General features: G+C 42.5%; 1 pseudogene; it reads right to left on the bottom strand.

The window, feature by feature from the left end:
* Positions 1–2,112: 2,112 nt before the first annotated feature.
* Positions 2,113–3,098, bottom strand: LOC119877887 (annotated as a pseudogene).
* Between the last annotated feature and the right edge of the window lie 12,631 nt (positions 3,099–15,729).

The following is a 15,729-nucleotide window of genomic DNA, read 5'->3' as shown; positions in this document are numbered from 1 at the left end:
AGTGTTTTCCAAACCTCTCAATCCTTTGTCCTAGATGGAGTTCTGATATGGCCTCACAAAATTCCAACCCCTCTGTGCACACACCCTCATTGTCCCTTCCTGTGAGTGTAGGTGGGCCTGTGAATATGGTGGGATTTCACTCTGGTGATTGGACCACTACTCAATTGATTTTGAATTAATTAAAAGGTAAGGTTATCCAGCGTAGGTCTGGGCCAATAAAAGCAGTCTGTAAAAGGAGGACTGGGCCTCTCCTGACGTCGGAGATTCAAAGTCAGAATCTTGTGCTGGCCTAGAGGAAGCAAAGTCCATGCTGTGAAGCAGGCAACTTGGTAGGGGACAGTGGGAAGCCTCTAGGAGCTGAGCCTCAGACCTACAATCTGCAAGGAATATAAATCTGCCTACACACACTGAGCTTGGGAGAGGAGCCAAGCTCTGAATGAGACTACAGCTCTGGCTGACACCTGATTGCCGCTTGGGGAGACTCTGGGCAGAAAACCCAACCAGCCTGTGCCCAGACTCGTGGCCCATGGAAACTGTGAGATAATAAATGTGCATTGTTTTAAGCTGATCAATTTGTGATGATGTGTTACGCAGAGAGAAATAACTGATAGACTCTAATTCGTCTTCTGCTCCCCACAATTCTGCTGGGCCTGACCTGTCAAGGTTTGCAATGTTCTCCAATTCGTCCTCCAGTCACCGATCACTTCTCTTTCTTCGTCTGAATCCATCTTTGAGCGACACTTTTGCTTTCTAAAACTCTTTCCCCCTTCGACTTCTACATCCCACACTTCTTTCATTTCCTTTCTACAATGCTACCTGCTATTTCTTTATCGTTCCCTGGCTCCTTCTCCTTCTTTCCTCAATCTCAGAATGTTGGAGTCCTAGGACTTAGTCCAGGATCCTCCTTACTATCTTTCTCTCTTTATGTGATCCCACCTAGTCCCATGACTTTCAAAATAATCTGTAGGTCGATGATGAGCAAAACTGTGTCTAGAAGCTTGATCTCCTCCGTGGATTCCAAACACAGATCCATACTTGATATTTATTCTGAGTTGTAACATGTTCAAGACAGAATTCTTTTTTTTATAATAAATTTATTTTTTATTGGTGTTCAATTTGCCAACATATAGAATAACACCCAGTGCTCATTCGTCAACTGCCCACTTCAGTGCCCGTCACCCAGTCTCCCCCACCCCCCACCCACCTCCCCTTCCACCACCCCTAGTTCGTTTCCCAGAGTTAGGAGTCTTTATGTTCTGTCTCCCTTTCTGATATTTCCCACCCATTTTTTCTCCTTTCCCCTTTATTCCCTTTCACTATTTTTTATACTCCCCAAATGAATGAGACCATATAATGTTTGTCCTTCTCTGATTGACTTATTTCACTCGGCATAATACCCTCCAGTTCCATCCACGTCAAAGCAAATGGTGGGTATTTGTCATTTCTAATGGCTGAGGAATATTCCATTGTATATATAGACCACAGCTTCTTTATCCATTCAAGACAGAATTCTTAATTCTATTCCTACTTCTTGACTTGCACCTCCTGTGGTAAATGGCACTGTTTTTTACCCAGTGGCTGAAGACAAACATCAGAATCTGTGTTAGCTAGGATCAGTCACCCCAGCCAGCAGTGACTACTTTCTTTTCCTGTTGAAACAGAGGAATAAGAAACTCACAGTGGCTGAGTGGCAATCTTAACTTCCAGTTCAATGGGATCATTGTTGTGTTTCCTAGTGGAAGCATTTCTTCCTCTGTAATTAAGATCTCTAGGCCAGGAGGGCATAAGGGCACAGGAACAGGAAGCAAAAATTTTGCCGGTGAGTCTCCAGATGCAATAGTGAGCCATGATACTCCCATTTCCACCTCTTAATTCCTGGATCCATCAATACTGGCTGTGGAAGAAATAGTACCATATATTGGACACTAATTCAGAGCATATACAGCCTTCTAGAAAACCTGTCCCCAGCCCTGCGAGGTATTGCTACCCAACTAGCCTGGTAACTGAGTCTTCCAAAAGCCATTTTACTTTTCTCATAAGCCAGCTGCTTTAGGATAGCCGAGAACATGGTGAGACCAGTGAATTCCATGAGGACTAGCTCACTGACCCACTTCATTTGCTGTGAAGGGAATTCTTTGAAAAGAAGCGGTCATTGAGGGCAATGCCAAGCCCCAACGTCAAAGGTGGAAGAGTGGGTGTCACTGATGAAGTCACAGAAGACGACCTGGTCCAGCCCAGGATGCCCTTGAAGAGGCCCTCTGATGCCTGCTTCACCACCTTCTTGATGTCGTCGTATTTGGCAGCTTTCTCCAGGCGGCAGTTCTGATCCATGACTGACACATTGGTGGTGGGGACATGGAAGGCCATGCTAGTGAGCTTCCTGTTCAGCTCAGGGGTGACCTTGCCCACAGCCTTGGCAGTGCCAGTGGAAGCAGGGATGATGTTCTGGGCAGCCCCTTGGCCGTCACACCACAGCTTCCCAGAGGGCCAGAGGGGCCATCCACGGTCTTCAGGGTGGCAGTGATGGCATGGATGGTGGTCATGAGGCCCTCCACAATGCCAAAGTTGTCATGGATGACCTTGGCTAGAGTGGCCAAGCAGTTGGTAGAGTAGGAGGCATTGCTGACAATCTTGAAGGAGTTGTCATACTCCTCATGGTTCACGCCCATCACAAACATGGGGGTATGACCCTCTTGGCCGTGCTCTTCAAGTGAGCCCCAGCCTTCTCCATGGTGGAGAAGACCCCAGTGGACTCTACAACATACTCAGCACCAGCATCACCCCATTTGATGTTGGTGGGATCTTGCTCCTGGAAGATGAGATGGACTTTGCATTGACAAGATTCGCGTTCTCAGTCTTGACAGTGCCGTAGAATTTGCCATGGGTGGAATCATACTGGAACATGTACACCATGTAGTTGAGGTCAATGAAGGGGTCATTGATGGGGACAACATCCACTTTGTCAGAGTTAAAAACAGCCCTAAAATAAATAAATAAATAAATAAATAAATAAATAAATAAATAAATAAATAAATAAAAGCAGCCCTGGTGACCAGGCGCTCGATATGGCCAAATCCGTTCACTCTGACCTTCACCATCGTGTCTCGGGACACGGCTGTCACTGCATCAGAAGATGCGGCTGTTTGTTGAACGGGGAGGAGCAGAAAGCCCATCGGCAGCATTTAGAGTGAACTGAGAGGAGGAGAGTGTGGAGTCAGGCAAAAAGGCATTAATTGTTCCAGAAATAGAATCAGTAGAAAAACCCCTCTGCACATTGATTGGGCAGCTTGGTGGTGATGAGTTCCAGCTAAACCCATTGTAAATGTGCAGGGAAGGACACTCTGCATTGAGGGAAATACTGCCCTCCTGGAAAAAGCGACCTCTTGTGAAGCCATTCCCCATTTCCTCACATGGACAGGGGACGGATGAACCAAGGCACATACTTTATATTGGTTGTTCTTGGGTGTTCATTCTCAATTAAGAGTATTTTCAAATTGTACATGTTGTCTTTGTCCCTCCTCCACCCAAGATTTTGATGAACCCCCTACCCTTTCCTCAAGGGTCTGCTTTGTGAAAAATACACACTTTCCTAGAGTCCTACAATTCCTTTTCAGAACTACTGTTCCAGATGTTTTTTGGAATGCAACAGTTTTATTATAATTAGATAAAGGAAGTCTTTGGGATCCGAGAAGTAAAAATGGATTTTACTTAGGAAGCTTAGAGCTTGAGAAACTTGAAGACATTCAAAGGAGAGGACAACCCTCCCCTCTAAAAATCCCCCCAAAACAACAATTATGGTTCAGGATATAACGTGGATGGTTGGAGTGTTATAGTCCAAGAGGACACAACATTTGCAACATCTGAGGGAATCCTTGAGTAGAAATGTCGTGCCCTGAAATAAGGAAAACGTTCCTTTAGCGAGATGAAATCTCTCCTTGCTTTGTTATTTGAATATATTGTGTAACCTCCAAAAGACAATTTGGTAGCATTGTTCTTTGTTGCAAAGATGTAAACAAAGTAAATGCCCGTCAGCAGAGAAATGGTTCAATAAACTGTGATGCATACACACTACGGAGTATTGTGCAGTCACTAAAGAAGAATAAAGGACAGCTCTGCCCAAGAACTTGGAGGGAGTTCCATGGGGAATATTTGAGGTAAAAAAGGAAGGCTTGGAGAGATATGACTACTGTAATCCCATATTTATAAAACAACGAAAAGCCTCTCTATGTGTCTGTGTAAGATAGTTTGTAGACATAGGTGGTTACACAAGCATGGATTCAATACTGCCAGGTTGTCACCTGCAGTGAGGGCCACAGCGAAAAGACATGGGAAGGGACAAGCAAAAAAAAAAAAAAAAAAAAAAAAGAAAAGAAAAAGAAAAAGAAAGAAAGATGGCTGTGTCAACAATAAAACCTGCATATGATCTCATTTGTGTAAAATCTATTATCTTTCTCTCTCTCTCCCTCTCAGTCATCTGTCTAGTTACCTGGGTATCTGTTTGCAAAAATAAATTAGTGAAAGGATCTTGACCTCTCCAAATGGGTAAGAGATACACTAAGTCAAAATAAGCATGTTGCGTTCTCATATGGTTTCACTCATATGCAGAATATAAGAAATAGTGAAAAGGACCATAGGGGAAGAGGGGGAAACTGGGTGGGGAAAACCTAGAGAGGAAGACAAGCCATGAGAGACTTTGAACTGCAGGAAGCAGACAATGGGTTGCAGAAAGGGGGATGGGGTAACCGGATGACGGGCATTAAGGAGGATGTGATGAGCACCGGGTGTCATACTCTATGCTGCCAAACTGAACTTGAATAAAAAGATAAATAAATAAAAATCATGCTGCAAATTAATGTGTATGCAATGAATCTATTTCCATAAAAACAAACACAACCTCTCTAGGTATACAGATATTTATTTTATTTATATCTGTTTATAAGAGGAAACTTGGGCACACATTATTAGGTTCCTAAGAAGACACCTTAGCTTTTCCTTCATATGACTTTGTCCTCTGAAACAGATCAGAAGCCTTTGGGGCGAATGAAAAAGTTCTGCTTACTATCTAACCATCTTACCCTAAAAGAACTCGCAGCACAAAAGTTTGAAGATAAAACGGCGACTAAAAAAATTGATGAAGGAGGCTCCTGTGGTGCTACATGCTCACTTCTTTCGAGTGAATCCTCTCTCGTGCCACGACCATCTGTGCTCCAGCTCACCGGTGATTGTGAGGGTCACAGTACAGACAGGAGTACGCAACAGACTAAGCCTCAGGATGCCGGAATGTCGGTTTTGGCCATTTCAACTTGTTCTCTTGACTTGACGGGATGAGCACTGGGTGTTATGCGATATGTTGGCAAATCGACCTCCAATAAAAAAAAATATACAAAAAAAAACCAAACAAACTTGTTCTCTTGAATGTGTTAGACTTAGTCTCCATTTATCAGCTGTTCGCTCAAATAGGAACTTGGGCGTATCTGGGCCTGATCAGCTGACATTTAAACTGTGGTGAGTCGGGACGGATCCTGGCACCAGCTAGTGTGTAGACATCTGGAAAGTCAGAATTCTGTGAGGGATGAAGCTTTTGAGGGGCTGGAATATAAGGATTAGGACTATGGAACATTCTCACACTGGCTAATGAGTGGATTGTGGTCTTTTTCTGCATCCCTAGCTCTCCCAGCTCTCGCTCTCTCGCTCTCTCTCTTAGCTACACCGTTTACTCCTTTTTGATGATGGCAGTGAGGATAATTATTGCCTCCGTGTGTAACTACGAATTTAAAATCTCTAATGCATTAAGCGTGCAATGCAAAAAGCTGTCATCTTCATCCCATGACGCAAGTATAGAAATGCATGGAGTGAACTGGTTTCCTTGAGCATTCTGCAGGAATCCTCTGGAGCTTTTGGTTCCCTGGGCTGAGCAATCTGACTACGATGTTTGGGGAAGTTAGGAGAAAGACACCCGAAGGAAAGCATGCGAGCTGCGGGCAAGCTGCCTAGCCGCCCACCTATGACTCCTGCTTCCCACGCCACAGTGGAGGGCAGCTGCTGGGAAGCACCGCCAGGCACAGAGCGCCCTTCCGACCGCCCTTCCCTTCAGGTGGGGCTCTGACCGGCTTTGGTCGTTTCTTAGTCTAATGTGATTCATAATATATTATGAGCTGCACTGTCTCCTTCCAAAATGCCTCTGCGACGTCCTAATGCTCAGCTCCTCAGAATGTAACTGCATTTAGAGGTAAGAGTCTGTTGAGAGGTAAGTCAGGCTGAATGAGATGACAGGGCAGGCTTTAACCCCAAGTGGCTACTGTCCTTACAAGAGGCATAAAGCAGGACAGACACACAGAGAGAAGACCATGTGAAGGAGAAGCCAAGGAAAGGGGCCTCAGAAGAAACCAACCCTGCCAACACCTTGCTCTTGGAATTCCAGAGCTAGGAGAGAACATTTGTGGTTGTTGAAGCCACCAAGCCTGTAATACTAAGTTACAACAGCTCTAGACGACTTACGCAGAGAGGATGTGTTTTCTCTGATTTCTTCCTACCTTTGCTGGATGGGATGCAGGTGCCTCGGGCCTCCCTGGAAGCACGGTTGAAGACGGTGGGCTATTAATCTGGCCTCCAGATACCCCTGTGGGTTGGGGCTGCTGTTGGTCACGATCAGGAATATCCATCTGAGATTTTAAGTAAATGAGAAATAAACTCGTATTATATGAAGCCATGGAGATTTTGTGATGTGTTTATTACAACAGCTAGAATTACCTCCGCAAATGGAGGAGCCATCATACTAGATGGACGGAGACAGATGGGTCACATCTAGAAAAAGAGCAGAAGCAGCATCAATGCGCAGGTATTGTTCTCTTTAGCCACAGAGCACTCTGGCGTAGCCCGGGAAAGGGGATTTAAAGTAACCAAAATACCTCATTAATTACCATGTGATCCCAGGAGTGGGAGGGAGCTCATGCTAAAGCCACACAATGCCACATGATTTGGGGCCAGAAACCTTGGGTGAACAATTCTCATTTAGAGAAACTATGGGTCCCTTCGTGATAAACAACAGCTATTGTAGAAAATACGGAAATTTCATGTTTATGTTGGCTTCCACCATTTGGACATTTCATGTTAAATGTATTGTGTGTGATGTTCTCTGACTAAGTCATTTAATAAGTCACCAAGGCATCCAAGTAATTAAGGGGTGGGTGGTCCATGTTGATGAGTAAACAATATAATTGATCTGTGGTCCTTTTAGCTCTCGCTGATGGAATGAGTTCCAAGTTCACAAGTTCATTCAGAGCTGACACTGAAAACTGTTCTTGGTAAATGAGTTAACGATCTGTCATCCAAATCGGGGATCCTGCTGGCGTAGTGTGACAGCCTGGGATGGGATCCCAGGTCTGTAGCCATTAGCAGGCACCGAACTGCCCTGCCCCTCTGCCTCTCCAGGACTGGCCCGTTGCACCATGGCTAACTTGAAGCCCCTCAGGATCCCATAGTTTCGCTTGCCCATTCCTTTGGTTATTTTCTCCTTCCAAGTTCATAGGGCCATTGTGCTTCTGCTTCCCTGCCCCCCCTTGAAGTTCGATGTGGCCACGTGGCTTATGCTGGCCAGTGAGACCTAAGCAGACATCCTCAGACTGGGCACTCCTAGTGGAAGCGTTCGGGAGCTAGTGCCTGTTCCCTCTGCTGTCTCTTCCCCTGACAATGAGATGATGAAGCACATATGCGTGCAAGTGGAGCAACTTGGAGCTGCCCCCAGGAGGCTGCTGTCTGAGGACATGCCCTAGCCTGCAATGGACTTTGCAAGAGCTCACCTTTGGTTCAATTGTTGCAGAGGCTTTGAGGTTCCTTTGTTACCGCCTATCCTTGCCCATTCTGACTGAAGCTCAGGAAACCCTGTACAATGTCTCTTAATGCTTATGGGGCCAGAGGCTGCTACTTGTTCCTCAATAGATTTTCCTTTTCTCAGATTAATAGAGAACTTTTAGCTGGGAATACAGGTGCATAAAACCAAAGTAACACTTCTTGACTTCTTCATAGCTAGGATGTGGCTGAGTAACTGAGTCCTGGCTGCGGTGGCCTGCTGTGTCCTAGGTAACAGGTTTCTATGTTTCTTCTTCATTGTTTTTTGAGCAAAGAGCAAACCAATTAGGGGAAATTGGGCTGTCCCATTTGCACTCTGCTCTGCCTTGTGTTGGAGTAGAAAGGAACTCTCACTTCCAGCATTAGGTTATAAAAAGACTGTGTCTTCCATCCTGGGTGCTTGTCCATCCTGGGTGCTCTCTTGTTCTCTCGCTTACTTGCTCTGGGAGAAGCCAGCTGTCATATTGTAAGCTGCTGTCTGGAGAGGTCTGTGTGACAAGGAACTGGGGGCCTACCCAACAGCCCTCAGGGAACTGAGTGCTGCCCACAACCACGCAGGTGAGCTGGGAAGAGGGTTCTCCCCTAGTCAAAGCTTTAGATGACCCTACAGCCTCTGCTGACAGCTTAAAGGCAACTTCATGAGACCCCTTGAGCTAGAGGCACCCAGCAAAGCCATATCCAGATTCCTGACCCATAGAAACTAGGAAATAATAAATTTTTGTTGTTTTAAACCACTACATTTTGGGGGCTACTTATTAATGCAACAATGAATAACAAATACACTGGCCAAAGGGATATGCATGGAAGTTGCGTGTACAATCTCCAAATTTGTGTCATTAAAGGGAAGAGACACTCCTCCTTTCCCCCTTACCTGTCTGCCTAATGGCTAGAATGCCACTGTGGGAAGTCACTGGACCTTGAAGACAAGGGGCAGAGCTGAACCATGACGGAGAAGTGAGGCAGGAGCCTCGGACTGTTTCATGAAGATGAACAGTCACACCAGGTCAAACCTTTACATGAGGGAGAAGTAAGCAAACTTCTTTCTTATTGAAACAATTTCACCGTCCCTTGCTGCTGTGTGGGCCGCCGGGGTCGGTGAAGGATCTCAAGATGGCTGGGCGAAAACTTGCTCTAAAAACCATTGACTGGGTAGCTTTTGGGGAGATCATACCCCAAAACCAGAAGGCCTTTGCCAACTCCCTGGAATCCTGGAATGAGATGCTTACCTCCAGGTTGGCTACTCTTCCTGAGAAACCACCTGCTATCGACTGGGCTTACTACAAGGCCAATGTGGCAAAGGCTGGCTTGGTAGATGACTTTGAGAAGAAGTTTAATGCCCTGAAGGTTCCTGTGCCAGAGGATAAATACACTGTCCAGGTGGATGCTGAGGAGAAAGAAGATGTGAAAAGCTGTGCTGAGTTTTTATCCCTCTCAAAGACTAGGATTGAAGAATATGAAAAAGAGCTGGAGAAGATGAAGAACATAATTCCATTTGATCAGATGACCATTGAGGACCTGAATGAAGTCTTCCCAGAAACCAAATTAGACAAGAAGAAGTATCCCTATTGGGCTCACAAGCCAATTGAAAAGTTATAAACTTGAGTTGAGGATAAAGCCCCGGCCCTCATATTATAAACATTGAACATTAAAAATAATGATACGGTAAAAAAAAAAAAAGAAAGAAAGAAACAATTGCAATTTGAGATCTCCTGTAGGGAAGCTAAGCCTTTATCGTAACTAAAATGTTTGCTTGAATTCTGCAAAATGGGAAATCTCCAGAAAGTGAATGTTTTGGGACCAAACTTGTTTATTAAGGCTGGGAATAGGGATGTCTGGGTGGCTCAGTGGTTTAGCGTCTGCCTTCAGCCCAGGGCATGATCCTGGAGTCCCGGGATCGAGTCCCACATTGGGCTCCCTGCATGGAACCTGCTTCTCCCTCTGCCGCTGTCTCTGTCTCTCTCTCTCTGTATCTCTCATAAATAAATAAAATCTTAAAAAAAAAGAAAGCTGGGAATAGTCATATTATTGAAAGTTTATTAAGAAGTTTGAAGTCAGATATAAATTACCCATATTCTTTTTTCAAAATTATAGATTACATCTTCTCTAAGAAACTGGTCTCAAAAATGAAACAAAGGCTGGAGGGAGTAATGTCAGCAAGAGGAAACGGAATGGAATTGACCATTTTGATCAATTGATTACTAAGAGGGAGCGTTCAGGCAGCTTGGCAGGCAGGCCAATGTTTTGCATTCTTATTTACAAGAATTTTTTTTTCTTTTGAGGGGGAGAGGGAGAGAGAGACAGGGAGAGGAGGAGAAAGAATTTTTTTTAAAGATTTATTTGTTTTAGAGAGTGGGAAGGGGCAGAGTGAGAGGGAGAAACAGAACCTTAAGCAGGCTCCACACTCAATGTGGAACTCAACGTGGGGCTCAACCTCATGACACTGAGATCATGACTGAGCCAAAATCAAAAGTTAAGTAACTGAACCACCCAGGAGCCCCTGCAAGAGTTCTTCTGTACATCAGGTAAATAGTTCTTTTTGAAAGAAAATAAAAAAGTGTTCACATGGGATTATGTTTATAGTAAAAAGTAAGAAAGTGTCATTTTTAATGTCACAAATGTGTAGCTACATATGAATTGCTGCAATCCACAGTGGCAATGTAGATTCCTTCTGGAATGTCTCAGTAAAAGGTCAGTTCTCCCTTGGGTGAAAAAAGAACTGAGTTTTCATTCACTGAAAAGAGTTATGAGCTGCATAAAGAGGTGGCGTCTTAACTGTAACTGGGGCTATTTGCTTTTCTAATCCTCAAATTTAATGCTCTAAGTTTTACAAATAGCTAAAATAGGACAGATGTAAAAAACATCATTGTCATGGTCCAGACTCAAGCCTGTCCTGTTTGGGACTGAACCAGAGCTCTGCCAAAAAGTGTCCTGTGTCCTGTTTTCATTTCTGATTTTATTCCTGACTGTGCATGATGAATATGAAGGCAGACTAAATACAAATATCTGAAAAAAAAATCAACCCATCAGGCACAAATAAAGATTTTAATAAAGGAAGAGATCTGTCTTTTCTTGGATTGGAAGATAGCACTATAAAGGGTTATTTTTCCTAAATTATTTTGTTTTATTCAATATCATTTCAGGTAAACATTTGAACGAATTTGCGGAGAATGAACAAAATTATCCTAAAGTTGATCTGGTAATAAATATTTGAAAATGGCTAGGAATATTTTGAAAAAAAAATAATAAAGCAGGACTTGTCTTATATGAATGAAATACATTCTCACAGTAATAAAACAGTTACAGTAATAAAAAGTGTGGTCCTGGCCCAGGAATAGACAGGTAGATTAATGGCCTGGAATAGAGGATCCAGAAATAGACCTACATAGATATGAAAAGGCAATGCATAAGAAAGTTACCATGTCAACTCAAAAATAAGAAAACAAACGACCTAATAAGAAAACAGCATGAAATTTAAAAAAGTATTCCATCAAAGAAGATAGACAAATGGCAAACACGTGAAAAATATGCTCAATATCATTAACCATTAGAAAAATGTAAATTAAAATCACAAACAGGTTGCCATTATACACTTATTAGATTTGATCAATAAATAAAACTGAAACTACCAAGTACTGATGAGGACTCTCCTGCACTCCTGGTGATGGCAAAATGGTACCGTAGCTACTTTGCAACCCAGGGCAGCGGCCTCTTATAGTTAAGGGACACTTACCATGTGATCTAGCAATCCCGTTGCTAGGAATTTACCAAAGAGAATTGAAAATGTATGTTTTCATAAAAACCTGTGGGCAGATGTTCCTAACAACTGTCTTAGTCCATCCGGGCTACTGTAACAGAGCACTGTGGACTGTGGGGCTGACACAACAGACATTTACTTTTCACCGTTCTGGGGCCTGGGAAGTCCAAGGTGAGCTGCTGGCACGGTCCACAGTCTAGTGAGGGCTCCCTTCCTCACAAACATCCATCTTCTCCCTGTGTCCTCTCATGATGGAAGCAGCGAGAAAACTCTCTGGGGTCTCTGTTATGAGGCACTAATCCCATTCATGAGGATCCACACTAACCTCCCTCATGACCGAATCATCTCCCAAAGATCCCACCATCTAACAGCGTCACGTTGACGGTTAAGATCTTAACATGTAGATTTTGGGGGTGGGTATGAGTATTCAGTCTATAACAACTTTATTCATAATCACAAAAAATGGAAGATGTCCTTCAACTGGTCAACGGATAAACTGTGGTACTCTAGAACGCCCCTCGGCAACAAAAAGCAATGAACACGCAATAAAAAGCAATCAGCACACAACAACATGGATGGAACGCCAATGCATCACGCTAAGTAAAGGAAGCCATACTCAGAGGCTACACACCATATAAAATCTCCCTTAAATGGCATTCTGGGAAAAGCAAAGTTATAATGGTTGAGAAAATAATCAGTATGGCACTAAGGTTAGCGAGGGAGTAGAGTTTCACTGCAAAGGGGCAGTGAGAGGGAATTTTGCTGGGTGTTGGAGCCCTTCTGTATCTTGTTTGTGACAGTGATTATGTAATTCCACACATTTGTCAAAACTCATGCAGCTACACACCAAAAGTGAATGCCACTGGATGTAAAATATAAAACAAATTTTAAAAGACAGAGCACAGTGTGGTGAATATAAACTATATTATACTATAACCATCAGACTTGCTAAGAGACTAATTTTGGGGTGGGGGGAGAGAGACTATATCTTAATTATTTCAACTATAAAAAAAACATGATAATTATGTGGTGTGATAGAGGTGCTATCACTATAATGGCAATCGTATTACAATATACAAATGTGTTAAATTAACACGTATGCCTTAAATTTACACAATATTATATGTCAAATACACTTAAATAAAAAAATAAAAAGACGTTACATCATCTCTGAGTAAATAATTAATTATCTAATATTTGGGGATTGGTAACAGATTTAGGGAAGATTGGGGTAGATCCTTTTCTTAGTCTTCACACAAGAATAAATTCCAGATAGATCGAGAGTTTAACTGTGAATATTTTTTACAGTCCTGATTGGTGAATGTCTTTCAAAAAATAATGTCAGAAATTCCCTGACCCTATGTATGTGATGGTACACTAATTTAAAACTACATAAATTTTGAAAAATAAAATAAAATAAGCATGTTTAAAACTAAATCGGTGAAAATATTTGCAACCCACATATTAACAGGTTATTTTTTAAAATTAAACAAAGAACTAAAAAAAATTAAAATAAAGTAAACATGGGGCTCATAGGTGGCTCAGTGGTTTAGCATTGCCTTCAGCCCAGAGCATGACCCCGGAGTCCTGGGATCGAGTCCTGCGTCGGGCTCCCTGTATGGAGCCTGCTTCTCCCTCTGCCTGTGTCTCTGCCTTTCTCTCTCTCTGTGTCTCTCATGAATAAATAAATAAACTCTTTAAAAAAATAAAATGTAAAAATTTGGAAGAACATGAACATTTGTTCACAAACATTAATTCACAAATTAACTGATGAGCATAAGGAAAGCTGTTCAACCTCCTTAACTATCAAAGAAAAAAAATTAAAATAACTAGTTTTGTCCATGTATCAGATTAATGAAGGCCAAAGAGGTTGATAAGATCTACCAGCGGTATCATTTAGAAAGTGGGAGTATAATTTCCTGTAGCCTTTGGGTAAGGCAATATGAATACTTTGCCCTAAGAAAATACTAACACCATTTAAAAAAAAAAAAACACTTATAACTTCAAGATACTTGCTGCAGCATTGTTTATAATGCCAACTTTTTTATTGCCGGTTTTGTGAGTCTTTAAAATGTTAATGTTCTCTGTGACCTTCAGGGGGAGGATATAATATACAGACAATTATCAAAATTATTTGACCCAAGGAAACCTCCCCCTTTTGCTTTCAGCTTAAATGGTTCACCCTTGAGTCATAAAGAGGCAACTGGAAGGATTTCCATTAAAATGTTAACAGAAGTCACATCCGAGATGTGAGATTTTAGTCACTTCTTTGCACTTCCTTTTATTAAAGATTTTATTTATTTATTTTAGAGGGAGGGGGGAGTGAGGAGCAGAGGAAGAGGGACAAGCAGACTCCACGCTGAGCACGGAGGAGCCCCACACTGGGCTTGATCTCTCAATCCTGAGATCACGATCTAAGGTGACGGATGTCATGAGTCAGATGCTTAACCAACCGACGGAGGCACCCAGGCACCTCTCCTTTGCACTTTTTGATATTACTTGAATACTTTAAACAATGAACATTGATCATTTTGATAAAAAATAATAAAATGGTCTTCAAAAACAAGGAAAAAAGATCTAGTGGCTATCAAAGATAAATAATTTAAAACTTCATTATAAAGCAAGGCCCTTTGGAAGTCAGCTTGATGTAAAGACAAGAGCCTGCTGTAAAATACATGCTGGAAGTATTTGAATGAGCCAAAGATCAAGAGGTTTAGAGTTCAAAGATGAAGGTCCGAGCCCTTGCCCTGGCTCACCTGCTTATCATAGTGGGTAAAGAAGCTAACCTCCGTAAATCTTAGGCTCCTCACCTGTAAAATTAGAATCATGATATCTACTTGGCCTTATGCATAAAGTGGTTGTTAAAATGACTCTCAGTGCAAAACTACTTTGCTTGGATCCTTGAAATAATTTTAGGAAAAGTTGGGGTGCTTGAGTGGCTCAGTCGGTTAAGCAGCCCACTTTAAAAAAAAACATTTTTATTTATTTCTTATTTATTTATTTATTTATTTTTATTATTTATTTATTTATTTTTAAGGATTTTATTTATTCATTCCTGAGAGACAGAGAGAGAGAGAGACAGAGACACAGGCAGAGGGAGAAGCAGGCTCCCTGCAGGGAGCCCAAGGCAGAACTCGATCCCAGGACCTCAGGATCACACCCTGAGCCAAAGGCAGATGCTCAACCACTGAACCCTCCAGGTGTCCCTAAGTAACTCACTCTTGATTTTGGCTCAGGTTATGATCTCCGGGTTGTGAGATCAAGCCCCATGTCAGGCTCTGGCCTCAATGGAGAGTCTGCTTGGGATTCTCTCTCTCTCTCTCCCTCTGCCCCTCCCCCTGTGTGATCTGTCTCTCTCTCTCTCTCTCTCTCTTCAATCAATCAATCAATCAATCAATCAATCTTTTTTTTAAAAAAAAGACAGAATCATAGGAAAATTACATTGGGTACCTTGAAGAATTTGAAGGTTAGAGAGATCAAGTCACCTTCTTCTGGATCACTCAGTCACTAAATCATGGAGCAATGTATAACCTGGAGAGACAGAACTAACCCTCCTCTACCCACAGGTCTATGTTTGAGCTTTGCTGCTCCAGGTGTGGTCTGCGGACCAGCAGCATCACCACCACCTGACACATGCCAAGTCTGGGCCTGACCTGCTGGAACAGGGCTTGTACTTAAACAAGATATCCCAGCTGAATCATTGCATATCAAATGTTTGAGAAACATTATTTTATGGGACAGAGTCTACAGTGAGTATAAGTCCATGTGATAATGAGTAGAATGTTGTATTGGCTCTAAGAAGACTAAATATGAGTCTCCGAGCTAAACTGTTGTTACAAGTTATTCTGAAGAACGGAAAGTTATTTTACTTTCTTTAATTCAGCTTCCTAAATCATTCCTTTTTCACAACACGAATTAATATAAATTAAACGATGGTCTGCAGCGCGTACTTAGAGGCAGGCTTCCAGCTATGTAATTTGTGTGGGGTAGAAGGCAAGATGAAAATCAAAAAAATAAAAAAAGAAGATTCAAGTGCCATGTTCAAAATATATTCAGCAATTGGAGATGGTGGCAGTAGAGCTTTGAATGCAGTGTGAGGCGGAGGCACAGGGCCCTGGGGAGCTGCC

Source organism: Canis lupus, chromosome 35 (genome assembly GCF_011100685.1).
Source record: "Canis lupus familiaris isolate Mischka breed German Shepherd chromosome 35, alternate assembly UU_Cfam_GSD_1.0, whole genome shotgun sequence".
In the NCBI taxonomy this organism is placed as follows: domain Eukaryota; kingdom Metazoa; phylum Chordata; class Mammalia; order Carnivora; family Canidae; genus Canis; species Canis lupus.
The sequence above is the reverse complement of the archived record's forward strand: the minus strand, read 5'-3'. Positions and strand labels throughout refer to the sequence as shown.